Genomic DNA, 27,848 nt, shown 5'->3' with positions numbered 1-27,848 from the left:
GGGGAGGAGGGGAATGACATATCTCCTTATGAGAAAAAGCATCATGAAGAGATTAAGAATAAAGGAGGACATTTTGAAAATTAGATGAAGATTACAGATACATCAGAAAATATTTCCAAACCCACAGATTTATTGTCCTATCTCAGGGAGCCTGATTATGTCCCATCAGGCACTGACTGGGGTAGAAGGTCCAACGGTCTGGTCACACTAGATATTCTCACTCTCCAGTGTAATTTCAGTGAACAAAACACACTTAAACTGGAGAAAAGCTGAATCCATGGCTGGTCAGAAAGAATGCCATAAATTGCTTTTGAGACACTGCTTCTCTTACCAAAGTACAAGAAAGAGGAAGGTGGACTTCGTAGTGAAGGCACTGCACTAGGACTCGAGAAATTTAGGTTTGATTTCTAACTTTCCAAAAGATTTCCTGCGTGGTTTTGAGGAACGCATTTTAGTCTTGATGCCTCAAAACAAGGATGATACTTCTGTTCTCCCACCCTATTTAGGCTGTCAGCTCCTCAGAGCAGGGACTGTTGTTATACCAATAAAATAAAAACCAGCAGGATCTTATTAAAGGGAAAAAGGCAAAATACCACATTTATTGTGAATACAGAAAGAATCATAGTAAGCAGTTAGTTATAGCTATAACATTCCATTCAATCTCATATTTATTCACACATTCATTCATACAAACACACACACACACACACAGGTTCTGCAAGGTTGTTATCATAGTTACCAGCCTTAGAGTTGCTCATGCCAAGCCACTGGCCAGGTGGCCTGGACATGAGGAGGGAGCAGGGCCTTGTCAGATGCTCATCTGATGCTCCTGGAAGTTGGTTTGCAGAATCAGACCCCAAAGTTCTCACTTTTTAGAGTCTATTTTTACAGGAATTTCTTCCTATGCCAGTCTATGGGAATTGCTTCATCATGCTGTTGCTGAATCAATCAGCAGATAGCACATTCCTGACAGCTCCATGCTGCTAGATGTTATCTTGTTCTTTGGTTCTCCCATCCTTGAGGCTGTTGGGTGGATTCCAGTCTGCCCTCCAGGGGGGTCGTCTGGTTATTTCCACTTGACACCTTCTTCAGCCGATGGACACTGGGTTCTTAGGCTGGCACCTCCCTGATCATTCAGTTATTATCCACACCAAGCATCCATCCACATACATCCTCTAGCTCTATTTTAATCACAATTGTTAATACAACAAAAGGGCAGGGAGTCTCTGGGTGCTGTTTCTGTTGTTAGAGTATTGCTTTGAGTCTCTCTCTCTTGTGAATTGCTTTGAGAACAGACTCTGTCTTAGAATGTACTAACACAATTAGCAGCTTGCAAGTTTCACACATAGAGGGAGAGAAACAGTACCAAAAACCAAGAGACCTCTTAATTAGTAATACCCTGGAATTTAAACTATGGGGAATCAAACTCATTTGTGATTTTAATACAGAACTTCTTTAATATGATCCAACACTGTCTCTTACTACATTAGAGTCTCAGAGTTATGGATACCTCAGGAATGGAGGTTGTTCGTAACTTTGAAATGTTCCACAAGCCCCAATGCTCCCCCCACGTTTAAAGTTCTGAGCCCCAGTGCTCCCAAGGGTCAGAAGCCCTGACCCCCACCCCATGCCCGGAACCCTGCCCACCACCACACACATACCCTGCGGCTGCAGCCCAACCTCACTCCTTCCCTGGCTAAAGCCCTGAGACAGTACAGTATTTGCTGGGGGAGGGGGGTGGTTGTTTGTTTGTTTTTGTCTCTGCTGCTGCCTGATTGACTACTTCCGGTTCCACAGGGTGTCCAGCTGACACCTGCCGCGCCTCCGCCTAGTACCTGGACCTGCTGGCCACTTCTGGGGAGCAGCTAGGAGTCAGGACAGGCAAGAATCCTGCCTTAGCCCCTGCTCTCTGCTGACTGGGAGCCATCAGAGGTATGCCTGCACCTCAACCCCCTGCCCCATCCCAGAGCCCCCTCCCACACCGTAAAGCCCTCTGCTCCACCCCCTGAGCCTGGAGCCCCCTCCTGCACCCAAATCCCTCATTCCCAGCTCCAACCCCCCAGCCGGAGCTCTCACTCCCTCCCACACCCCAACACCCTGCACCCGTCCAGAGCCCCCTCCCACACTCTGAACCCCTCATTTCTGGCCCCACCCCAGAGCCCACACCCCCAGTTAGATCCCTCAGAAAGTGAGTGAGGGACAGTGAGCCACCTAGGGAGGGGGAAAGTAGTGATCGGGGGGGCGGGGCTTGGGGAAGGGGCAGGGCTAGGGTGTTCGGTTTTGTGGGATTAGAAAGTTGGTAACCCTAAAGCAACAGCAGGCTTGAGTTAACCTGGTAGGCAGGGGTCTAGAATCAACTAGAATTACTAGCTCATGCTGCCATGTCTTCGCCACTATTGTTACCCATACTATCTAGATTCAAGATAGCATAAATATGCCTACCCATGCTACTATCACTCCAACTTTTCAGTGGAGATTAGTGAGGACAGTAACTGTAAGGTGCTAGCAGACACTGCAGAGACACACACATACCCAGCAGACACAGAGAGATGTGATTCCATCTCTCTCACAAACTCTAAACACATGTTTTCTCCTTTGCTTTCTCCCTTGGGGCTGGAGTATATCAGAATTATGGACCACATCCTCTGCCACACAGGTAGGAAGAGGAGACTACAGAAACGAGGCCTAAGCTGCTGCTTCCGTATCAAATAAATGCCAGGATGATTCCTCCCCCCAGCACCAGCTTCCTCATCTCCAACTTCACTGTGAGCCGCCGACAGCTCCACCGAGGCAAAAAAAAAAAACCAAAAAAACCCAAAACAACTAAACCCACAGGCCAGAGTGGGAGCGACAGGTAGAATCTGAATCACCACAAGCCACCCTCCCACCTGAAAAGACAACAAAGAAAACACAGGGAAGAAGCAAGGTGGCTGTTCTGAAGCCAGTTCCTCCCTCTCCCCCTACGTTGTTCTGAGCCAAAGCAGCGACACCACACCGTAAACAGAGACACAATGTGGGTTATGGCAAAGGCGGGGGGGGGGGGGAGACACACATCTTTACCCACTGTCGTGTAAGCAGGAGATATAGGGGTCCCATCCTATTTTCAGTTCCTCTCCCTGCAAGCGCCCCCTCCACGGCTCCAGACAGGGCAAATCAGCCCCACTCTCGGGGATTTCTCCTCCCGCAAACCAAACGGTGCAGAAGAACCACCCCCCAAAAGCCACCCCACTTTGACTGGCGGGCTGGGGGGGGGGCGGGGAGAAGCAGCCAAGAGACCAAACCCTTCAACCCCCAAACCTACCAAACTCCACCCGCGAGGGGGGGGGGGGCAGCGGGGCTGCTCGAGTCCCGTACACGCCTGCCAAACTGCTGCGCCGGGCCGACCTGCGCAGCGCCCCCCTTCGCTCGGGGGCTGTCTCGCCACTGCCCCCCCCCCCGGCCCGCCCGCGTCCAGCCCTGAACCGACGTGCCAGGGCAGGGGGCGGCGAGTCCAAAGTACGAAACAACAACCACCGCCCGACCCGCAGGGGAAAGCGGAACGGGGTGAGCGGCGGCGGGGTCAGACTCCGAGCGGGGGCCGGGGGGGTAGCGCTCTGCCTGCACCGCGGTTGGCGTAGGGACCATTCGGGCGCCCCCTCCCCAGCCACCGAGCCCCGCGGCGGCCGCGCCAGCCCCCCTCGGGTCCAATCCACGCCGGGACCCTCCCCGGGGCATCCGAGCGCCTCCCCGCCGCCGCCCTCGGGCACTCACCCCTCCGCTGCGTCCTCCAGGTCCCCGGCCGGGGGAAAGCTGCTCGCGGACCGGAGGGGGAGGGGCAGGCCCGTAGCACTCGCCCTGCGCTCCCCCCGCACGCGCTCGCTCTCCACTGTTTGTGTTGACGTGAGAGGCTGCGGGGGAGGGGGAGGGGTTCTACCAGCTGAGAGGATGTAAACACTGGGGTCACGTGGTCCGTCCTCCGGCGGAGGGAGGCAGCCTCCGTGCCCAACTGGCTGAGGGGAGCCTCACGTGATCTGGGGATCGACTCCGCCCTGCAACCCAAAGGGCCAATCAGAGGATGACGATTGTGTGTCGTCACCCGTTGCCTAGGGGCGTGGAGAACCTTGGCATGAGGCTAGGAAGCAGCCACCCCTCCACCGCTAAGTCCCGTGTCTATCAAAGGGGCAGGCAGGCTGGGCGGTGCGCTCCTCAGTGCAGCTGGCGGATGGGGACGAACTCTTACCAGTCGAGGGCCACCGCGCGTCGCTACAGAGCTGCAGCAGGGCCCTGCTGCCCCTGTCACCGTGCGGACCGGCTCGATCGGGGAAGGGGACAAGGGGGAGCAGATGGAGTCAGTGGCAGGGCAGCGCAGGAAGAGCCGGGGGCGAGGTGGGTGGGACTCGGGAGACCAGAGGCAGAAGGGGGAGGTAGTGACTTAGTCTGTGCAATCCCTGCAAAAAGAAAAGGAGGACTTGTGGCACCTTAGAGACGAACCAATTTATTTGAGAATAAGCTTTCGTGAGCTACAGCTCACTTCATCGGATGCATCTGATGAAGTGAGCTGTAGCTCACGAAAGCTTATGCTCCGATAAATTGGTTAGTCTCTAAGGTGCCACTAGTCCTCCTTTTCTTTTTGCGAATACAGACTAACACGGCTGCTAACTCTGAATCCCTGCAGAGTCACTCCTGGGGCGGGAACAATAAGGATTCTAAGGCCCAGATGAGTCCTGTCCTAGGCCCTGCCGTGTGCCTAGGCTGGCCCTTAAATCCTCTCCTACCCACTATTCAGAGAAGCCCCCCTATCCCAGGGCTACCCACGCTGAGGGTGTTTCTTGTGCCTGGAGAGAAGCCCACAGGGGAGATACAGATTCTTTAGGTCACAGCCACAGAGTGCCCTTTTCGGGAGGAAAGAAGGGTTGTAGCCTCCCCAACCCCAGGACAGAGGCCATGGCTTTCCCCTTGCTAGGGCCCTGAAGGAGGAGGAGGAGGGAATGGGCACTCCTGGAAACTAACAGGCCTCTGGAATTCATCAAAGGAGGTGGGGAAAGCCGGAGATATCAGAGGGGAATAGGGCTGGGGAGCAGAATAGGGTTGCCAACTTGGGGAGCAAGAATAGGGTTGCCCTGAGGCCTCCCCCCTTCACTTACTTTCACTGGGCTGGGGCAGGAGTGTGGGAGGGGGTGAGGGCTCCAGCTCGGGATGATGGGTTTGTGGTGCACAAGGGGGGGTCTGGGCTGGGGTCAAGGGGTTTGGAGTGTGGGAGGGGGTGTGAGGTGTGGGCTCTGGGAGGGAGGTTAGGTGCGGGAGGGAGCTGGGATGCAAGTGGGGGTGCAGGGTCTGGGAGGGAGTTAGGATGCAGGAGGGGGTTCCGACCTGGGACAGGGGGTTCAGGGTGTGGGGTCTGGATGGGTGGCGCTTATCTCAGGCGGCTCCCGGTCAGCAGGGCTAAGGCAGGCTCCCTGCCTGCCCTGGCTCTGCGCTGCTCCTGGAAGCGGCCAACATGTCCGGGCCTTTAGGCAGAGGCATGGCCAGGCAGGTGCTGTCCCCACAGCTCCCATTGACTGTGGTTCCTGGCCAATGGGAGCTGTGGGGACAGGGGCAGCACATGATGCTTCCCTGATTGCCCCTGCGCCTACAGGCCAGATGTGCTAGCTGCTTCCAGGAGCTGCACAGAGCCAGGGAGTCTGCTGTAGCCCCGCTATGCCTCCAAGTGGACTTTTTATGGCCCAGTCAGCAGTGCTGACTGGAGTCACCAAGGTCCCTTTTTGACCGGGCGTTCCAGTCAAAAACTGGACAGCTGGCAACCCTAGCGCAGAAGCATCTTGATGGAGACCAGAAAAAGGGGGAATAGTGGCAGACTGGAGAAGCCAGGGGCAGGTGGGGAGCAGAGTTGGGGCTTGCGCCTCAGTAAGTTGTGGTAGATGATGGGAGCTTATTTCTCAGCAACTACTGGTAAATGGAAGGAGAAGGGATTGGGATAGCTTGAAGATATGACTGGAGCAGCTGTTGCATGAAGTGTTAGAGCTCAAGGAGTGGAGATGTTGGTTTAGTGCAAGGGTGCTGAAGGAACAGAACGTGTTTGAGGTTAGGAAGCAACGGGACAAAGGAGTACAGGTAGCAGAGCCTGTAGTCAGTTGGGTTGGAGGATCCATAGGTTGGAGACAGGCAAAAAAATGGGGGTGCAGGGAATGGGAACGGTTGGAGTCTAGGGTCAAGGAGGGGGAAGGCAGTTGATGGTATCAGATTGAGAGAGCAGTAAAAATCAGATATTAAGAAGGCCAGCAAAAGGAGTGAGGGCAGTAGTGGTCAGAGTTTTTGGCTAGTGGGGGTGGGGAAGTGAGGATTGGAGGCCTTGTTCCAGGTGCAGAGGGCTATAAGTAGAGTAGTTGGTACTGCAAGTAAAGGAAGTTGGTGGAGTTCAAGCTGATAACCCAGGTTTAGGTGGCTTGGATTTGGAAGGTAGGAGATTGGGAGTAGCAGGTCATTTGTGCCCAGGGCTGGCCTAATTTGAGGGAGCCGAGATGCTGCTGAAAGAGGGGCCACATTTAGAGGTTAGAGCAAGGGAAATCACAAGACAGCACAGCTGTTGAAGAAGCTAGTTCTGCAGTAAAAAGCAAGCACACTCACCCTCCTAATCTGGTGCCTGCAGGGAGCAATAGGTAACTGTGCTTAGGTAACACCCTTGGTAGATACATCTGGTGCCACAAAGGGTTGTGTATCTCCCAGGCCAAACTTCAAGAACAACTCTGAGTTTCTGGTAACCTGAGTGAGACTGGGTCAGACCTCAGAAACCGATATGGTGGTATAACTGCTACACCTCTAGAGACAGATGAGAGACAGAAAGATGGAGATAGTAAATTTCTTTATCAGGGAGTCAGGCTCACCACCCAGCTAAGAGGAAGTTACTGTACAATCTGTGACTGATTGAACAACTCTTCAAAAACATTATATGGGAACAGTAATGTTTTTGGACAGGGGTGAAATACGTATTTCCCATTATGTTCATGATGAAGCACAGGCAAGGAGACTGTCCCTGGATTGGTAAATTTCTGCAAGTTTTAGAAAAATAGCTGTTCTTAAAGTCAGCATACACTAGGAAACTTCAAAAATCCTGTTTACAGAAACTGATTGTAAAAGTTTCACAAGCAGGGGAAAAAAATGTAATACAGTTGCCTAGAGTTAGATCAGTACAATCAGACCCCTACTGACTAACTTCACTAGTTCAGGACTGCACTGATCAGAGAAGATGGGGTTCCCAAAAGGCAACAGTGTCCAATGGATTAAGCAAAGGCCTATGAGCTGCAAACTCCCATATTCTAATCCTGGCTCTGCCACTCATTCATTATGTGGCCCCAGGGAAATCACATTAACATCTCTAGCTTTGTCTGTGCTGTGAACTATCCTTGCAACTTGCATTTGGTATGACTGAACCTGTGCAAGCTGCAACAGTGCAGTGCATCCATATTAGATACACTATTGTGGATGCAGGACTGACACATATCCCTATAGTTCACTCCATGCAAGCATTTCAGGAGCGCAACAGTGGGACCTATCCCACAGGTCTGAACATAACCACTTGTAGTAGGTACATGCCTGATTGCAGTGAATTGAATAGATTTCTACAGTAAAATGATTGTGCTACATTCTATATTATACAATTTAATTGTTAGATAATACTAAATATAATTTGGTGTTAGGTTACTAGTCCTCACAGATTAGTTCAGTATTTTCAGTTGTATTTACCTAGGTGAGACTCTGCATGTGCATCCCTTAGAGTTATGCTCTGACACTGCTCCTTGCAGTAAGATGTCTAGGGAGCCTCTGCAATTCCTTCCCTCCTGCCCAATTCATTAGTACTGTACCTAGTAATATATTTTGACATCCACCATTAATATGTGACTGGCAGTTATTGAAACTTTTTTTTAATTTAAAAAAAAAATCTCTAATCATGTATCTCTTATTTGCTACCTACGTTCCAGAGAAGTGTGTTCGGAGGTCCATGGTAATGTTCCCTGCAGGAACTATACCACAGAGAGGGGAATCTGAAGATTTCTCAGGTGTGAAGAAGGTGGGTTAACAAGACTAATGATTTCACTATATCATTAGATAATGAATTACACCCTCTCACTGACTGCTATTAACTTCTCCTGCTAGAGTTGACTTATCTTTGGATCCCATTAAGAACACTTCTGAAAAGCAAATATTTGCCTTTGGAGTGGTCCAACAGGAACCAAGTGAAATCAGAATGCAGCTAGAGTAAGGTGTTTTTTTTAAAAGTTTCTCCTTGGTGTTTACACTCTTTCTATACTATTATATCCTTTGCTGTATTTAATGCACTGTTTACACAGTTCCATCTATCTCCATAATTATTTTGCTTATTTCTGATCTCTTTTGACCTGTCAGCATCTGTCTAGTATTTATGAAGACTTCAAATAATATATCTGGCCTATCCAACCACCCATAATTTTAAAATGAATGCAGTTTCAACACAACCATCAAAGCCAAGATCTCATTTGCTGATCTATGTTGGGTAACTCCAGTAGAACCACAATTTTGTGAACTCCAGTCTTATGAATGACTGGCTATATGATCCATTTTGCCCTTGACAGAAAAAAGAAACAAAACAAAATATAACAAAAGTGATGTTGATGAAGAACAAGTTGACATCTCTTCAACTTCTGGTGCCTTAAGTGCATTAAAAATCACTTTGTAGGGGTTTGAAGGACAAGAAGAAAGCGATGCAGTGCACCATACTGCAACTGATACATCATACCTGATGTAATTCTGAGATGTTCAATCTTAAACCTTTGATTTTAGGAGTTCCTCAATCCCTTATTAGTTCATAAAATAGGGATTCTTCTGTAAGCAGGAGGCCAAGATCTCCTACTGTTTTCCCTAGAGTATATACCTCCAGTGTTCTGAATATCATTCTAGCTCAAATAGTTTCTAGTGCCCGAGACTGTTCCTAGTGATGCTAATGGCAAAACTCTTCTCCTTTCAGTGGGGAAGGGAAGAATGAAACCTTCAGTGTCAAACCTCTGAGAATAGCTGGTAATTAGTATGACTTCTGTATTTAGTTGAAAAGCCAGTATCACATTCATTAAGTTGTAAAAAAAAATTTGCAATATTGTGAGCATGAAAAACATGTATAATCACTTTGGAGTCTTATTCTATTTAGAGATGGGATGAACAGATTGTGTACTGAAGCCTGTGCGAAAAACTAAAGGAATGGCTTCAGATTCAGAATTTTTGTTTGCAGTTGACTCTTTCCTAATTTATAATAAAATGGAAAGGCCCATTTCAGATATATATATTTTAAAAGCATCTTGTTTTCACATTTTATTTGTAGTCTTAAATTGGAAACAGGTAAAGTCTGAAAAGGCAGCAGCCATGCTTTTGAGGGGAATAATACTATCCTTAAACACAGGAAGGGAAATTATCATGTCTGGTTATCATTTTTTTCCAATTCTAATTATATGTCTGCCACAGTCTTTTTACATGGGCTACCCCCAAGTCTCTTATAGTGGTTAGAGAAAAACAATTCAGGGCTTTCTCCATGGTTCACCGTGACAGGCCTTTCAATATGACTGTCCTGGACCTTTTGTACCAACCACAATAGACCTTTTCTATTGGTTTGATTGACTCTTAAAATCGCTCTCAAAAATTACTTGCCTAAAAAAAGGGAGGAGAATTTATCTAGTCTGTAACAATGGAAAATAATCTGGAAGACAGTAATGTGAGCCAGCAGGCACACTGATTATCTCTAGAATAAAATGCATTGAAGCACGCTGATATTCAACAGCGTGGCCATAAACCATTAAAGAAAACACTACAATGTTAAGATTTTATTTCTATATTTTGCTAATTTAATTTTGATGGAAGTATTCCAATCACCTCTAATTTTTGTGATGTTATTTAACACTTTGTCAGGCCAATTTTCTTAGTTTTCTGTTTTCTCAGTCCATTACAATTGAATGGATGTCAGATCGGCTGATCACTCTGCACTTAGCTTTAAAAGAATTTAAAAAAAAAAATAGAAACTTCAGTGTTTGGGTCTGTCAGGAAATTCCAAACTCTCAAACATGTACTGGTCTACAACTATAATACAAGTTCTGCCATGCATTAGTTAAACAGAGGGTAGATACATATTCTCTCACATAGCCTTGCCCGTACAGTCTCTGTACCTGCAGTACATTAAATGCAGTACAATAATTTGATCAAATCAAATCTTGATGAAGTTGAGATGTGGATAGCTTGAACAATTCTTCTATTCATTTGAATGGAAGTTAGCATCCTAAAAAAATCTTATTTCACATCAAATATATTACACGATAGGACTGTCAGAGCAGTGGTAGGTCACGTAAGGCGCTTCGCACACATTGAGTTCAAGACCTCAATAAGTGCACTTTACAATAGACTTACAAGGAATATCATTTAAGACCCAAACTAAGAAAGGTGGCTTATTTCAGTTGATGTCTCCCAAGATAATGGAAAAGGTTGGCTTCAGCCATCATCTAGCAGGAGAGGATACAACTTGGCATGCCTCTACTCTCCTGTCCTGTTCCTCTCTCCACAGTGTTATATATTACACCTCTCAGGGAATCAGCACTCTGTTGACAATGATTCTAAGTAATCTTATTATCAGAGAGCAGAAGCAGATGTCTCTCTAGGAAGCAGATGTCTCCCTGCTTTCCAGAAGTGCTTTGGAAATCTAAATAATTTGTGTTTAGTGCTTAGATACTATGGGCCTAATTCTCCACTGCCTTTCACCTGCGGTTGTAATTAATATAAATGGAAAGTAAGTACAGTAAAATTCTACCAAATCAAAACAGCAGCATTTTACACTGGCTTTGCACTGCTGTACACAACTATGGAAGTCAGACCTATACTACTGATCTATTTAAGAAAGGGTTTTCATTATTTTTAAAAATACAAAGATTTGTAATGCTGCTCTTATTGAAATGAATGACAACCCTGAACTATGTAACTATGAAATGAAAAGCGGCATATATAGGTGTGATGGGTCTGGTCACAGAGACCCCCTTGGAACTGCCACCTGATGTGCTGAGACTACTTCTGAACCCATTTTCTCTTCCAGTTTGGGTCTCCAGAAACCTGCTTTGTTGAGCCAGACATGCCAGTCTGCTCCAACACAGACCCAGGGTCTGAACCACGCACCCCTAAGTTGCAGACTTAAGTGAAAACAGCTTAAGAAGTGCTCCTGTCTCCAGCACTCAGATACCCAGTTCCCAATGCAAATAAATAAATCTGTTTTACTCTTATAAAGCTTATTCAGGGTAAACTCATAAATTCTTCACCCTCTAATAACGCTGATAGAGAGATATGCACAGCTGTTCGCTCCCCCAGGTATTAATTGCTTACTCTGGGTTAATTAATAAACAAAAGTGACTTTACTAAGTATAACAAGTAGGATTTAAGAGGTTCTAAGTAATAACAGACAGAACGAAGTAAGTTACCAAGCAAAATAAAACAAAAACACGCACATCTAGGCCTAATACTGTAGGGAACTGAATACAGGTAAATCTCACCCTCTGAGATGTTCCAGTAAGCTTCTTTCACAGACTAGACTCCTTTCTAGTCTGGGCCCAATCCTTTCCCCTGGTACAGTCCTTGTTCCAGCTCAGGTGGTAGGTAGAGGATTTCTCATGTCTACAGTCCTCTTTGCTCTGTTCCACCCCCTTTAATAGCTTTGGCACAAGATGGGAATCCTTTGTTTCTCTGAATGGAAAAGCACCAGGTTTAAGGTGGATTTCAGTACCAGGTGACATGGTCACATGTCCTGTGAGACCCCCGAGCCTTCATTCTTCCTGGCCTGACTCACAGGAACGCTTTCAAATAAACAGAGCCATTTACAACCAAATGTCCTAGCTGATGGGAGCCATCAAGATTCCAAACCACCATTAATGGCCCACACTTTGCATAATTACAATAGGACCTCAGAGTTATATTTCATATTTCTAGTTCCAGATACAAGAATGATACATTTATACAAATAGGATGACCACACTCAGTAGATTATAAGCTTTGTAATGATACCTTACAAGAGACCTTTTGCATGAAGCATATTCCAGTTACATTATATTCACACTCATTAGCATATTTTCATAAAATCATATGGAGTGCAATGTCACAATATGCATAGTAGATAGCTTTCAGAATTTAATCTCAGGTATTCCAAATATCAAAAATTTAGTCTTATCGCCTAGTTGGCTACCACATTTCATTTTATTTTTAGATAGAGCAATTTTTCCTCACAGACTAAAAAAACGCTTGAACCTGCTTACAAGCATCATGAACTTAAAGAGAAGATGTAATCAACATTCCTTTATCTAGGTGAAGAACACTTTATTAAGTGACAGATTACTTTAGTTCATGCTGCATTTATTCTTTGCACATATTTCTGTTTAGATAATGAAAATCAATGTGGTGAGTTTCACTTTTGTTTCAAGTTTACTTGCTTATGTGTTCTTAAATGCTACAGTAATTGAGTTTCAAAAATTGAGTTTCAAATATTCAAAATTTACATTTTAAAACAACTTATTTCCTTGAAATTTTATTTCTAATAATGTTACAGCATTTCTGTTGTTAAAAATGTAAATTTTGAACTAAGTTGACAGTGTCCCTTTAAATACTTTTGAAGTTCCACTACTGAAGATGTATTAACTTCTAAGTTTTTGAATGACAATGTATAATACGTTTCTATATCACCCATATTGCACTAGGGATTTGTGTATTCTACTCACAAGAGTCAGAGCAGTAAGTAGTGTTGTAGCTGTGTTGGTCCCAGAATATTAGAGAGACAAGGTGGGTGAGGATTATTTATTGGACCAATTTCTCTTGGTGAAAGAAAAGCTTTCAAGCTACACAGAGCTCTTCATGTCTCTAAGCAGTAAGCAGACAATTAACTAACTCAGTGAGAGGAACAATTAATAAAATGAGGAATATTTATACCCTTTTCTTATTTATTTCACTTTGTGGATGTGCATTTTAATATTGATAACACTTTTGAGAAAGCTGCAAAAAGATAAAATGGACCATTTTAGAATAGGTGCATCTTCTTCCCTCTACTTGATATATTCAATGGCTAATGCAGATTATGTTCTCCTAATTCTTTCTGATTCTTTCTTACAGTTTTGCAATACTGACTAAATGTGCTAACTGTATTGATGACATTTTCAGAGCAGGATACCTGAACAAATGCTAAAATAACTCTTTAATCAATTACAGTGATAAATTTACAAGAAATATATATTTGTTCTATTGTGGATTACATTGCCATTTTCTCTCAACACCTCTGAAACACTTATGGGCAAGTGTTCTCACCGCATGGGCAGTATTTAATCTCTGTAACAACATTTGGGATGGAAGGGTCTGTCACGTTAAGAGAATAAAAGTAATTAAGAAGAAAGTAGCGCTGAGTCCCAGATCTAAAAATGTTGAATTACTTCCTTGTGTTTTGGTAAGTTTTTTGTGTGAGTATCTACAGTTTTGTAGAGTGCTAGTTTATTAGGAAATAATATAACATTAAGGTAGCAAGTTCCATGGTCAAGATTAAAGAAATCCTAACATTAGGCTCATAATACCATATTAAAGTCTAGTCCTACAAGTAGTTATGGTAAGAGCAAATATGCAAGGATTAAAAATATCAAATGAAATCTGTCAGGAAAGCATGCAAATTGGCATGAGGTCTAAAATAAGAATATAAATGAAAATAGCAACAATAACCTATTAAAACACATTAGAAATATAGGCTGTGTTCCTAGAATGGAATCTTCTAGCATGCAGATATCTTTGTATGTCTGTTGAGTTGAATTGACTTTAATGGGGCTATCCAGGGATTCATGCAATCCAGGCGTGATGCTGGATCATGGCCAGAGAAAGTTTAGAAATCATTTTTAAAATAATAAAGGCAAAGGTTAAAAATTAAGGCCCAGATCGTGGAAGTACTTCTGCATATGAGTTTATGTAGGTGAGTAGACTAGATCACTTGGTCTAGAAATGGTTCTCATTCTTTTTATTTCTGGTTTTAATCCACCATCTCCCATCACTGTCAATGAAACAGGCAATGCAGGCTCAAATTGGTGGGACTAGAGTTTCCGGCCTTATCATGATGGTTGTCACTTTATAACCCACCTCATGTCTCCTGGAAGCAATATAGCACTCTCGTTCCAGACAAAAAGCATGAGATAAAAGATCAGGACAAAGGGTGTGATCTATGAAGGTAGTTAGGCACCTAAGAGCTATTTTAGTGCCACTGTGATCCACAAAACTCCTGCTTGGCTGCTAACCAGGGCTTTGTCAAGCCTGACCTAAAAAACTTCTAAGGAAGGAGATTCCACCACCTCCCTAGATAACGCATTCCAGTCTTTCACCACCCTCCTAGTGAAAAAGTTTTTCCTAATATCCAAACTAAACCTCCCCTACTGCAGCTTGAGACCATTACTCCTCGTTCTGTCATCTGCTACCACTGAGAACAGTCTAGATCCATCCTCTTTGGAACCCCCTTTCAGGTAGTTGAAAGCAGCTATCAAATCCCCCCTCATTCTTCTCTTCCGCAGACTAAACAATCCCAGTTCCCTCAGCCTCTCCTCATAAGTCATGTGTTCCAGTCCCCTAATCATTTTTGTTGCCACTGAACATTTTCCAATTTTTCTACATCCTTCTTGTAGTGTGGGGCCCAAAACTGGACCCAGTACTCCAGATGAGGCCTCACCAATGTGGAATAGAGGGGAACGATCACGTCCCTCGATCTGCTGGCAGTGCCCCTACTTATACAGCCCAAAATGCCACTGGCCTTCTTGGCAACAAGGGCACACTGTTGACGCATATCCAGCTTCTCATTCACTGTAGCCCCTAGGTCCTTTTCTGCAGAACTGCTGCCTAGCCATTTGGTCCCTAGTCTGTAGCGGTGCATGGGATTCTTCCGTCCTAAGTGCAGGACTCTGCCCTTGTCCTTGTTGAACCTCATCAGATTTCTTTTGGCCCAATCCTCTAATTTGTCTAGGTCCCTCTGTATCCTATCCCTACCCTCCAGCGTATCTACCTCTCCTCCCAGTTTAGTGTCGTCTGCAAACTTGCCGAGGGTGCAATCCACACCATCCTCCAGATCATTTATGAAGATATTGAACAAAACCGGCCCCAGGACCGACCCTTGGGGCACTCCAGTTGATACCAGCTGCCAACTAGACATGGAGCCATTGATCACTACCCATTGAGCCCGACAATCTAGCCAGCTTTCTATCCACCTTATAGTCCATTCATCCAGCCCATACTTCTTTAACTTGCTGGCAAGAATATTGTGGGAGACAGTGTCAAAAGCTTTGCTAAAGTCAAGGAACAGCACGTCCACTGCTTTCCCCTCATCCACAGAGCTAGTTTTCTCGTCATAGAAGGCAATTAGACTAGTCAGGCATGACTTGCCCTTGGTGACTCCATGCTGACTGTTCCTGATCACTTTCCTCTCCTCTAAGTTCTTCAGAATTGATCCCTTGAGGACCTGCTCCATGATTTTTCCAGGGACTGAGGTGAGGCTGAGTGGCCTGTAGTTCCCAGGATCCTCTTTCTTCCCTTTTTTAAAGATGGGCGCTACATTAGCCTTTTTCCAGTCGTCCTCGACCTCCCCCGATCGCCATGAGTTTTCAAAGATAATGGCCAATGGGCTCTGCAGTCACATCCGCCAACTCCTTTAGCACTCTCGGATGCAGCACATCCGGCCCCATGGACTTGTGCTCGTCCAGCTTTTCTAAATAGTCCTGAACCACTTCTTTCTTCACAGAGGGCTGGAAAACTTTAAACAAAAAAACAAACATATATAAACTGTTTTCTGGTATGCATAAAAATCCCCTAACCTTTATGTCATGTCTTTGGCACCTAATGTTCTGTTTCTAAGCCCTAGTCTATGCTACAGAGTTAGGCCAATGGCAGCTTATGTTGACCTAATTATAGAGAAGGCAGGAGGAACATTGTAGTGTAGATGTTTTAAGTGGCCCGCTATGCCGACCTAATAAATTCACATTGGCAAGAGATGTAGCAGTTAGTTTGATGGAGTTAGGGCAATGCAGCATCAGTGTAGACACTGCGTTGCTTACGTAGGCCTAAGTGGCTTCCCAGAGGTGTGCCTCAGTGCCCCACTATAAATACTCTGGTCGCCATTTTGAACTCTGCTGCCAGGCAGGCAGGTACCCAGGTGAATGCCCCTCCCCTGTTAAACCCCCAGGAAGTTTTAGACTTGCTCTTCCTGTTTGCTTGGTGTGGATAGCTCACATAGCAACTGCCCAGCTGAGCAGGCCCACTCCACGCAGCCAATGTGCTCCCTCCTGGAGTACACCTGAGGTGGTGGATCTCCTTAGTCCATCAGGAGAGGAGGCTGTAATGGCACAGCTGCGATCCAGCATTCAGAACCTTGACATCTACAGCCAGCATGCTCAGGGCATAGAGGAGAAGGGCTACAATAGGGACACGCAGCAGTTCTGCATAAAAATCAAGAAACCAAGTCAGGTGTACCAGAAGGTCAGGGAGGCAAATAGTTGCTCTGGTGCAGAGCTGCAGATATGGTGCTTCTACAAGGAGCTGCATGCCATCCTCAGCAGCAACCCCACCTCCACCATTAAGAGCCCTGTGGATACTTTAGGGGACGTGGAGTCACAGGTCACTGGAGTGAACCCTGAGGATGAGGTGCTGGATAAGGAAGAAGATGTGGGACAGACAACAGGGGAATCTGGTGGCATGAGTAGTTTGTGTGCACCAGGATGTCCTCTGAATCCTCCATAGAGATCTCTAGGAAACTTTTCTGGAGGCAGTCTTCAATCCTCTGCCAAAGGTTTCTTGGGAGGGCTGCCTTGGGTCTTCCCCTGTGGTAGGAAGACTTTGCCATGCCACTGGACAATTACTTCAGCAGGCACCATTGCAGCACACAGACTTGGCTAGATGCATGCAGGAGCTACTCTCTTGCAGCCTCTGATACCCTGAGGAGTAAGATATCAGCTACAATCACTACCTCCTGTAGAAAATGGTGCCCGTATCCAGTACAATAACCCTATCCAGTTGTACTGATATCCCCTGCTACTCCCCACCCCCTATTGTCCCAACTTGCCTGCTCCCCATCGGGCCACACTCACCACAGCAGGGGCTGCCACTATGCTCTGAGAGTCCCAAAGGAAAGTGAGAACGTTGAGCTTGTAACTTGTGTGGACCAAGGGGAGTACATGCACTGACAATAGTACCTCTGTCCATTTTTTCCTTAGCAGCTGCAAATGTGGCCTTGAGGGTCTCTCCATCCACACTGGCAGAGTGGCAGGGGGAGAAAGAAGAGGACAAGGGAAGACATGTACGAGGAGGTCCTGCAAGCCTCTGGTGCTTCAGGTTGTACAGAGGGATAGTGAGGACAGGAGAAACAGGCAGCGAGAGATAACCCTGCTCAGGGAACAGACAGGCATGCTGCAGTCTCTGATTGAATTTCAGGGTGAATGCATCCATGCTCGCCTCCACCCACAGCCCATAGAGAACTGCATTCTGGGATCTCCCTACCCTCCCTCCTCACCATATTCCATGTATTTTCCGGGGCTGCAGCTGTACCCCAGGCACTCCACCCTGGTGGAGATTACACACGACAACTGCACATACACCCAGCTGGCAGAGCCTGGTTAGTGTATGTCCTTGTGAATTCCTTGTTCCTTCCTCTTAAAAGATACTTTCCCCTGTATGTATGAAGTTTGCCTCAACATTCCATAGGTATGTTTGCATGAGCGTGGAATAAAAACCCACTTATGGAGACTGAATTTATCTTTATTATTCTCCAACCAATAGGGGCTGCTGTTAACATTCACAGAAAATAGCAATCGGAGCATTTGCATTGTTACAGTAGTGCATACACAGCAATCATTACAAGGTTCATAGTATGGTATAAAAAAATCCCCCACCAGGCTCAGCACATTAAAGCAACACACATTACCTGTGGCTCATTGTTAAAATGCTCCTTCAAAGCCTCACTGAGCCAAATAGCTTCCTGTGGAGCTCTTCTTATAGCTCTGCTATGTGGCTGCTTCAAAGCAGCAGACAGACAGCCCATCCACCTCTGTGCGCCACCCCGGGGGAAAACTTCTCTCCCTTTCCTTCACAGATATAATGAAGCACACAGCAGGTAATTATGACCATGGGGATAGTGTCCTCACTGAGGTCTAACCTCCTGAGTAGACCATGCCAGCAGCCCTTCAAACGGCCAAAGTCACATTCAACAGTCATTCTGCACCTGCTGAGCCTGTTGAAGTGCTCCTTGCTGCTGTCAAGGTAGCTGGTATACAGCTTCATTAGCCACGTGAGTAAGGGGTAGGCTGGGTGTCTCAGGATCTCGACTGTCATTTCCACATCACCAATGGTAATCCTCTGGTCTGGAAAGAAAATCCCTGCTTGCAGCTTTCTGTTCAAGCCAGTGTTTCTAAAGATACATGTGTCATGCACCTTCTCTTAAACCAGCCTGCATCAAGGTCGGTGAAACAACCACAGTGAGCCACCAGCACTTGAAATACTATAGAAAAGTAGCCCTATCCGTTGATGTACTCTGTGGCAAGGTGGTCTAGTGCCAAAATAAGTATGTGTGTGCCATCTATTGCTCCACCACAGTTGGGGAACCCCATTGCTGCAAAACCATCCACTCTTTCCCACATATTGCCCAGAGTCACAGTTCTTCATAGCAGGAGGAGATCAATGGCTCTGAGCACTTACATCACAACAAACCTCTCAGTGGATTTCCCAATTCCAGACTGATATGTGACTGATCGGTAGCAGTCTGGTATTGGTAGTTTTCACACAGCGACCACCACTCTTTTCTCCAGTGAGAGTACAGCTTTAATTGTGGCATCACTGCACCAGAGGGCTGGGGTGAACTCTTCACATAGCTCAAGAAAGGTGGCTTTGTGCATCTGAAAGTTCTGCAGCCACTGCTTTAGAGGGGTAGCCATGTTAGTCTTGATCCACAAAAACAACGAGGAGTCTGGTGGCACCTTAAAGACTGACAGATTTATTTGGGCATAAGGCTTTTGTGGGTAAAAAACCCACTTCAGATGCATGGAGTGAAAATTACAGATGCAAGCATAAACATAGTGCACATGAAGAGAAGGGAGTTACCTTACAAGTGGAGAACCAGTGTTGACAGGGCCAATTCAGTCAGGGTGGATGTGGTCCTCTCCCAATAATACTAAGAGAGGGAAAATTGTTTTTGTAGTGAGCCAGCCACTCCCAGTCCCTATTCAAGACCAAATTAGTGGTGTTAAATTTGCAAATGAATTGTAGCTCTGCAGTTTCTCTTTGAAGTCTGTTTTTGAAGTTTTGTTGTTGAAGAATGGCTACTTTTAAATCTGTTATAGAATGTCCAGGGAGATTGACTGGCTTTTGTATGTTACCACTCCTGATGTCTGATTTGTGTCCATTTATTCTTTTATGTAGAGACTGTCCTCTTTGGCCAATGTACATGGCAGAGGGGCATTGCTGGCACATGATGGCATATATCACATTGGTAAATGTGCAGGTGAATGAGCCCCTGATGGTGTGGCTCATGTGGCTGGGTCCTCTGATGGTGTCGCTAGAGTAGATATGGGGACAGAGTAGGCAATTGGGTTTGTTACAGGAATTGGTTCCTGGGTTTGTGTTATAGAATATCAGGGTTAGAAGGGACCTCAGGAGGTCATCTAGTCCAACTCCCTGTGCAAAGAAGGACCAATCCCCAAATAAATCATCCCAGCCAGGGCTTTGTCAAGCCTGACCTTAAAAACCTCAAAGGAAGGAAATTCTACCACCTCCCTAGGTAACACATTCCAGTGCTTCACTACCCTCCTAGTGAAAAAGTTTTTCCTAATATCCAACCTAAACCTCCCCCACTGCAACTTAAGACCATTATTCCTTGTTTTGTCATCTGGTACCACTGAGAACAGTCTAGAGCCATCCTCTTTGGAACCCCCTTTCAAGTAATTGAAAGCAGCTATCAAATCCCCCCTCATTCTTCTCTTCCGTAGACTAAACAATCCCAGTTCCCTCAGCCTCTCCTCATAAGTCATGTGTTCCAGTCCCCTAATCATTTTTGTTGCCCTCCACTGGACTCTTTCCAATTTTTCCACATCCTTCTTGTAGTATGGGGCCCAAAACTGGACAGTACTCCAGGTGTGGCCTCACCAATGTGGAATAGAGGGGAACGATCATGTCCCTCGATCTGCTGGCAATGCCCCTACTTATACAGCCCAAAATGCCACTGGCCTTCTTGGCAACAAGGGCACACTGTTGACTCATATCCAGCTTCTCATCCACTGTAGCCCCTAGGTCCTTTTCTGCAGAACTGCTGCCTAGCCATTCGGTCCCTAGTCTGTAGCGGTGCATGGGATTCTTCCATCCTAAGTGCAGGACTCTGCACTGTCCTTGTTGAACCTCATCAGATTTCTTTTGGCCCAATCCTCTAATTTGTCTAGGTCCCTCTATATCCTATCCCTACCCTCCAGCGTGTCATCTGCAAACTTGCTGAGGTTGCAATCCATACCATCCTCCAGATTATTAGTTGCTGTATTTACTTCAGGTTGGGGTGCTGTCTGTAAGCGAGGACTGGCCTGCCTCTCAAGGTCTGTGAGAGTGAGGGATTGTTTTCCAGGATAGGTTATAGATCCTGGATGATGTCCTGAAGAGGTTTTAGCTGGGGGCCGTACATGATGGCCAGTGGTGTTCTGTTATTTTCCTTGTTAGGCCTGTCCTGTAATAGGTGACTTCTGGGTACCCATCTTGCTCTGTCAATCTGTTTCCTCACTTCCCCAGGTGGGTGTTGTAATTTTAAGAATGCTTGATAAAGATCTTGTAGGTGTTTTTCTGTCTGAGGGACTGGAGCAAATGCAGTTGTATCTTAGGGCTTGGCTGTAGACAATGGATCATTTGATCTGTCCTGGATCGAAGCTGGAGGCATGTAGGTAAGTATAGCAGTCAGTAGGTTTCCAGTATAGGGTGGTGTTTATGTGACCATCACTTATTTGCACTGTAGTGTCCAGGAAGTGGATCTCTTGTGTGGACTGGTCCAGGCTGAGGTTGATGGTGGGGTGGAAATTGTTGAAATCCAGGTGGAATTCTTCAAGGGCCTCCTTCCCGTGGGTCCATATGATGAAGATGTCATCAATGTAGTGCAAATAGAGGGGCGCTAGGGGACAAGAGCTGAGGAAGCGTTGTTCTAAGTCATCCATAAAAATGTTGGCATACTGTGGGGCCATGCGGATACCCATAGCAGTGCCACTGACTTGAAGGTAGCATAGGGTCTGAGGAGAGAGTTACTGCTCGTCATCCCACACCTGTATAATCATGCGATCCCACCATTCAGTGATTGTTTCGAGGGCCCAGAACTGGCAGTCCATCCTGTGCAGCTACTCCGTGAACGCCAAAAGCAATTTTGAATTGTTTCTTTCCATGGCATGCAGCAAGGCAGATACCCAGGCAACATCAACAGACTCTCAGCTGAGGAAATACTGCAGGATGAAGCATGTTGTTAAGTACAATACTGAAGAGCAGTGCAGGATCCATGCTTTCTGACAGAGATGGCAGGTACACAGGTTACTGGGGCTTTTGAAAAGTGGTGCAAAATGTACTAGGATGCCCATGGGATGGAGAAAACTGCATCATGAGATGCTGAACCTGCCCCCATGAGGCATTGCAAACCCTTCCCTGGGTTAGATGGTGGCAAGTTGCACAGTGGAATTGGTACCCACGGTGCACTGCTCTCTGTGTTGATGCAATAGCTGCTACTGTGGATGCACTCCACTGACACAAGAAGTGTAGCGTGGACTTACAAAAGCGGTTTAACTACAGCAGTGTCTGTATGTCAATGTAACTTAAATTGACTTAACTTTGTAGTGTAGATACTCACTACAGTGACAGGAGGGATTCTCCCACAGCTGTAGTTAATCCAGCTCCCTGAGAGGCAGTAGCTAGGTTGATGGAAGAACTCTTCCCTTGACCTAGCACTGTTCATACCAGGTGTTAGATCAGCTTAACTATGCTGCTCAGGACTGTGGATTTTTCACATCCATTAGTAACGTAGCTTGGTCAATTTAAGTTCTTCGTGTAGACCTGGTCTTCCTCTCTTTGCTCTTCTTTTTTCTTAGAAGTGTCTGTTTCTCCAGAGTTTCTCAATCTCGCTAGCTTTCCTTCACCTCTCACACACCTACTTTGGTATCATTTTGTGTTTGTTTCATTCTCAGTTAATAAGAATTATAATACTTATATTTAGTTCCTTAAATCTATTTCTTAATCCCTTTCCCTCTCATTCTCTTGCCTTGTTTGTTGTAGATGCTTTACTATTTCAGTAAGCTCCTATATCTAATTTTCTATTGCTTTATGTTTTCCTTCTCTCTAGCTAGTGCCCTGTTTGTACCTCTCTTTTCCTACTGATTTCAAGTCTCTTTGCTCTCTGTCCATTTGGTTTTCCTCTTTCTGGATTAGATTTGATGTGTGGCCCAGGGTTGTGGGGAAGTGCTGTGAGAATCTGCCTCTCTTGCCTCCTTGCCCAAGCGCCAGTTATGATTGCAGTCCCCATGTCAGGAAAGTCAGGTGTGTCCTCTGTGTGCCCCCTGATGTATAGATCACTCCTGGCAGGAAATGGATGGGGCATGTGCCTATTCCAAGCTGGAAGAAGTACACAGGAACTCCTCACTTAACATTGTAGTTATGTTCCTGAAAAATGAGACTTTAAGCAAAATGATGTTAAGCAAATCCAGTTTCCCCATATGAATGAATGTAAATTGAGGGGGTAGGTTCCAGGGAAATATTTTTCACCAGACAAAATGTTGGATCATATTAAAGAAGTTCTGTATTAAAATCACAAATGAGTTTGATTCCCCATAGTTTAAATTCCAGGGTATTACTAATTAAGAGGTCTCTTGGTTTTTGGTACTGTTTCTCTCCCTCTGTGTGTGAAACTTGCAAGCTGCTAATTGTGTTAGTACATTCTAAGACAGAGTCTGTTCTCAAAGCAATTCACAGAGAGAGAGACTCAAAGCAATACTCTAACAACAGAAACAGCACCCAGAGACTCCCTGCCCTTTTGTTGTATTAACAATTGTGATTAAAATAGAGCTAGAGGATGTATGTGGATGGATGCTTGGTGTGGATAATAACTGAATGATCAGGGAGGTGCCAGCCTAAGAATCCAGTGTCCATCGGCTGAAGAAGGCGTCAAGTGGAAATAACCAGAGGACCCCCGGAGGGCAGACTGGAATCCACCCAACAGCCTCAAGAATGGGAGAACCAAAGAACAAGATAACATCTAGCAGCATGGAGCTGTCAGGAATGTGCTATCTGCTGATTGATTCAGCAACAGCATGATGAAGCAATTCCCATAGACTGGCATAGGAAGAAATTCCTATAAAAATAGACTCTAAAAAGTGAGAACTTTGGGGTCTGATTCTGCAAACCAACTTCCAGGAGCATCAGATGAGCATCTGACAAGGCCCTGCTCCCTCCTCATGTCCAGACCACCTGGCCAGTAGCTTGGCATGAGCAACTCTAAGGCTGGTAACTATAATAACTTTGCAGAACCTGTGTGTGTGTGTGTATGAATGAATGTGTGAATAAATATGAGACTGAATGGAATGTTATAGCTATAACTAACTGCTTACTATGATTCTTTCTGTATTCACAATAAATGTGGTATTTTGCCTTTTTCCCTTTAATAAGATCCTGCTGGTTTTTATTTTATTGGTATAATAAAAAGACTATATATATATCTACATATTGTGACAAAGTTCCTCCTCTGCCTTGGTGGATCCTGCACTTATTGGCGGATTTGCTCACCTCAGAAGTTCACGGAAGCCCTCAGTTTGGCCACTTTTGTGGCTCAAATCTGCCATTCACTCAGTTAGCTTCATCACTGGCCAGCATGGGGAAAAAAGAAGAACAATCCCCGCAGTCTCTGCTGATCCACCTAGTGGATCGGGGAACAGGCCAGAGACCCCTCCCCTCTGATGGAACCCACAGTCCAGTTCAACTCCTCCGGTAGGGAGTTGGGTGGAGGCAGGGCTGGGGGGAACCTGGGCCTGCCCTCTACTCCGGGTTCCAGCCCAGGGCCCTGTGGATTGCAGCTGTCTACAGTGGCTCCTGTAACAGCTGCGTGACAGCTACAACTCCCTGGGCTACTTCCCCATGGCCTCCTCCCACTACCTTCGTTATTCTCACCACAGGACCTCCCTCCTGATGTCTGATAATGCTTGTTCTTCTCAGTCTTCCAGTAGTACGCCTTCTCACTCTGATGCTTGCGCCTCTTGCACCCAGCTCCTTGCACGCACGCCACAAACTGAAGTGAGCTCCTTTTTAAAACCCAGGTGCCCTGATTAGCCTGCCTTAATTGATTCTAGCAGCTTCTTGATTGGCTGCAGGTGTTCTAATCAGCCTGTCTGCCTTAATTGGTTCCAGAAAGTTCCTGATTGTTCTGGAACCTTCCCTGTTACCTTACCCAGGGAAAAGGGACCTTCTTAACCTGGGGCTAATATATCTGCCTTCTATCACTCTCCTGTAGCCTGGCCTGACCCTGTCACTATATATATATACACATACATACACACACACGTACATATATACATACACACGACCCCCCACCCACACACACACACTCTATAAGTTTTACAACAATTTAATACTGGTACACACAACGGTGTATTAACACCTAGGCTAACAAGGCCTAGGGCAGCAAATTTGCAGAGGCGGCAAATTTATAATAGCAGCCAGAGGCTGCTTCCTTCAGCACTGGTTCGCACCCTCTGCCCCCACCCCAACTCCACCCATTCCCCACCCCCTCACTGCCCTCAATGGTCCCCTTCCCCAAATCCCCGCCCTGGCCCCACCTCCTCTCCTGAGTGTGCCACATTCTCCCCTTCTCCCCCTCCTTCACAAAGCTGTTTCGCGCACAAGCACTGGCAGGGAGAAACAGGACCTGGCCGCTCACTCAGAGGAGGAGGCGGAGGTGGAGCGGAGGTGAGCTGACAGCGACAATTATTTCAGGGCCTAGGGGCGGCAAGATCTTTAATCCACCACTGGGTAAACAGCAATGATGATTGTGAAGCTTGGTTGAGGTGGTGAAGTCAGTGGGTGGGATATTTCTCAAGGAATGCTTTACTGCTAAATGATGAACTAGCCCTCAAGAGTTAACTCATTGTTAATGTAGCCTCACACTCTACAAGGCAGAAGGAATAAAGGGAGGGGAGATAGCAGACAGACACACACGTGTGTGTCTGTGTGTGTGAGAGAGAGAGGGGTACATTTTCCCTTTAAGTATGCTGATCCCTGTCTTAAGTACATTGACTTGTTAATTAGATCAGCAAGCTGAGAACCACCTTAGTGGCTTTGGGACTGTCGTGTGTCTCCCCGCTCTATGGAAGATGGGGTAAGCGGGGTGCAGGAGCAGGGGGGAGGGAGACACCCTGACATTAGCCCCCCTCTTCCTCCATACCTGCCTGCCCCTTCCCCCCCTCCCCCCCAGGAAGCAGGAGGCTCAGGGAGCAGCTCCAAGGCAGAAGGCAGAAGCAGCACATGGCAGTGGGGGGAGGGACAGCTGAACTGCTGGCAGTTGATAGCCTGCTGGGCAGCTGCTGCACAGGGAAATTAGGGGAGTGGGGAGCTGCTAGGGCTAGGGGGGGCGGCCGGTCCACCCTAGTTCCAAGCCCCCACCAGCTAGCTCCACCAGGCTGCTCTTCCTGCAAGCAGTGGACAAAGCAGGCGACTGCCAAACGACATTAGAAGGGAGCTGTCAAGGTTCCTTCCCACTCTGAACTCTAGGGTACAGATGTGGGGACCTGCATGAAAACCTCCTAAGCTTACTTTTACCAGCTTAGGTTAAAACTTCCAAGGTACAAACTATTTTACCTTTTTCCCCTTGGACTTTATCACTGCCACCAAACATTTAACAAGTATATAATTGGGAAAGAGCCTGTTTGGAAATGTATTTTCCCCCAAAATCCTCCCAACCCTTACACCCCCTTTCCTGAGGAAGGCTTGGTAAAAATCCTCACCAATTTGCATAGGTGAACACAGCCCAAACCCTTGGATCTTAGGAACAATGAAAAAGCAATCCAATTCTTAAAATAAGAATTTTAATAGAAGAAAAAAATAAAAAGAATCACCTCTATAAAATCAGGATGGTAAATACCTTACAGGGTAATTAGATTCAAAACAGAGAATCCCTCTAGGCAAAATCTTAAGTTACAAAAAGACACAAACAGGAATCTACATTCCATTCAGCACAGCTTATTTTCTCAGCCATGTAAAGGAATCAGAATCTAATGCATATCTAGCTAGCTTACTTACTAAGTTCTAAGACTCCATTCCTGCTCTGTTCCCGTCAAAAGCATCACACAGACAGAGAGGCTTTGTTTCTCCCTCCCCCCAGCTTTTGAAAGTATCTTGTCTCCTCATTCGTCATTTTGGTCAAGTGCCAGCAAGGTTATCCTTGCTTTTTAACCCTTTACAGGTGAAAGGGTTTTTCCTCTGGCCAGAAGGGATTTTAAAGGTGTTTACCCTTCCCTTTTTATTTATGACAGGAGCATTGCACAGCTTTAAACGAGCATGTTCCCTAATTGATCAGCAACAAAACAATGTTAACCAGGACAACTTTAAGTGAGGAATTCCTGTACAGGACCATATTAAAGCATGGTGCAGCAGCCGGTGTAGCTGGGACCTCAGAAAGAGAAGTTCTGCACTGCCATTACTCAGAGTGGTGCCACAATCTAGCCCTAGGTGTACTGTCTTACACCCTTTGCCAGGGTCATACCCATGGTCCACCTAGGCAAATATCTTGTCTCTGACAGTGGCCAGTACCAGATGCTACAGAGGAAAATGCAAGGAATACTGGAGCACTGGAATGACCTGCATACAGGGGCATTTTCTTCCTAATTCTAGGCAGTAAATTGCTGGCTTATGCCCTGAAAAATTTTTATATCCTTAACTTCTTTTAAAAAACCAAGTGCCATTCAAATGTGGATGTCATTGCTCATAAGAATGCTCACTGATGTACAGTGGCAATGAGTTCAACTGCTTAGTAGTTTTAAAAATTCTTTTGACCATTTTAAATTTGTTGCTTTTCAATTTCATTGGATGTCCCTTTAGCCTTGTACAAGAATAAGTACCAAAGCTCATGCCCTTGTATTGGCTACAAATGTCTGATGTAACCCCAGCTCGCCAGATGCTAGGGCCTTAGGTATGGCCTACAGTGCCTATGCCTTCCTGCAGCCCTGACCACTCTCTCTCAGGGCATTTCCACCCACAAATCTCTCCTTGATTACTTCCATCTCATCAATTTCACCTTACATACAAATGCTTGTTTAAAAACAGCTCTTTACAGTGCTGAGGGAGTTGGCTGATGTGATTGCAGAGCCATTGGCCATTATCTTTGAAAATCCATGGCGATTGGGAGAGGTCTTGGACGTTTGGAAAAGGGCAAATATAGTGCCCATATTTAAAAAAGGGAAGAAAGAGAACCCGGGGAACTACAGATGGGTCAGCCTCACTTCAGTCCCCAGCAAAATCGTTTGTAATGCATTCTATTTTCACGGACTCACTGAATAAAAGTGACAGGTTTCAGAGTAACAGCCGTGTTAGTCTGTATTCGCAAAAAGAAAAGGAGTACTTGTGGCACCTTAGAGACTAACCAATTTATTTGAGCATGAGCTTTCGTGAGCTACAGCTGTAACTCACGAAAGCTCATGCTCAAATAAATTGAAGAAAAGTGATCACTCTTCTCCTCGGCCTTGCTTTTAAGCAGTTGATTTAACTCAATTTGTTGTCTACTTCGGATAAGTATAATAAAATTTAGAAAGCAGCAATGCAATGACTTTTCTAAATCTAGG

General features: G+C 45.9%; 1 protein-coding gene and 1 long non-coding RNA gene across 4 annotated transcripts in view; one reads left to right on the top strand and one right to left on the bottom strand.

The window, feature by feature from the left end:
- The window catches only part of PCMTD1 (protein-L-isoaspartate (D-aspartate) O-methyltransferase domain containing 1), a 76,422-nt gene extending 72,501 nt beyond the window's left edge, over nt 1–3,921 (bottom strand). Inside the window, exon 1 of one of the 3 annotated variants that reach the window (XM_084619816.1) lies at nt 3,751–3,921. The gene's annotated coding sequence lies outside the window, so the exon portion shown is untranslated. Of the gene's footprint in view, nt 1–3,064; nt 3,216–3,301; nt 3,383–3,750 lie in introns of those variants that run through there. The other 2 variants (XM_084619817.1, XM_084619819.1) reach the window with 2 other exon arrangements.
- On the top strand, nt 3,486–17,624 carry LOC311516113. Its single transcript, XR_014710327.1, has 3 exons — nt 3,486–3,543; nt 7,956–8,044; nt 17,241–17,624. It is a non-coding gene; the product is annotated as an uncharacterized lncRNA (long non-coding RNA).
- Nucleotides 17,625–27,848: the final 10,224 nt, after the last annotated feature.

This window comes from Lepidochelys olivacea (assembly GCF_965140295.1).
Source record: "Lepidochelys olivacea isolate rLepOli2 genome assembly, chromosome: 2".
NCBI classification, from domain to species: Eukaryota; Metazoa; Chordata; order Testudines; family Cheloniidae; genus Lepidochelys; species Lepidochelys olivacea.
The sequence above is the reverse complement of the archived record's forward strand: the minus strand, read 5'-3'. Positions and strand labels throughout refer to the sequence as shown.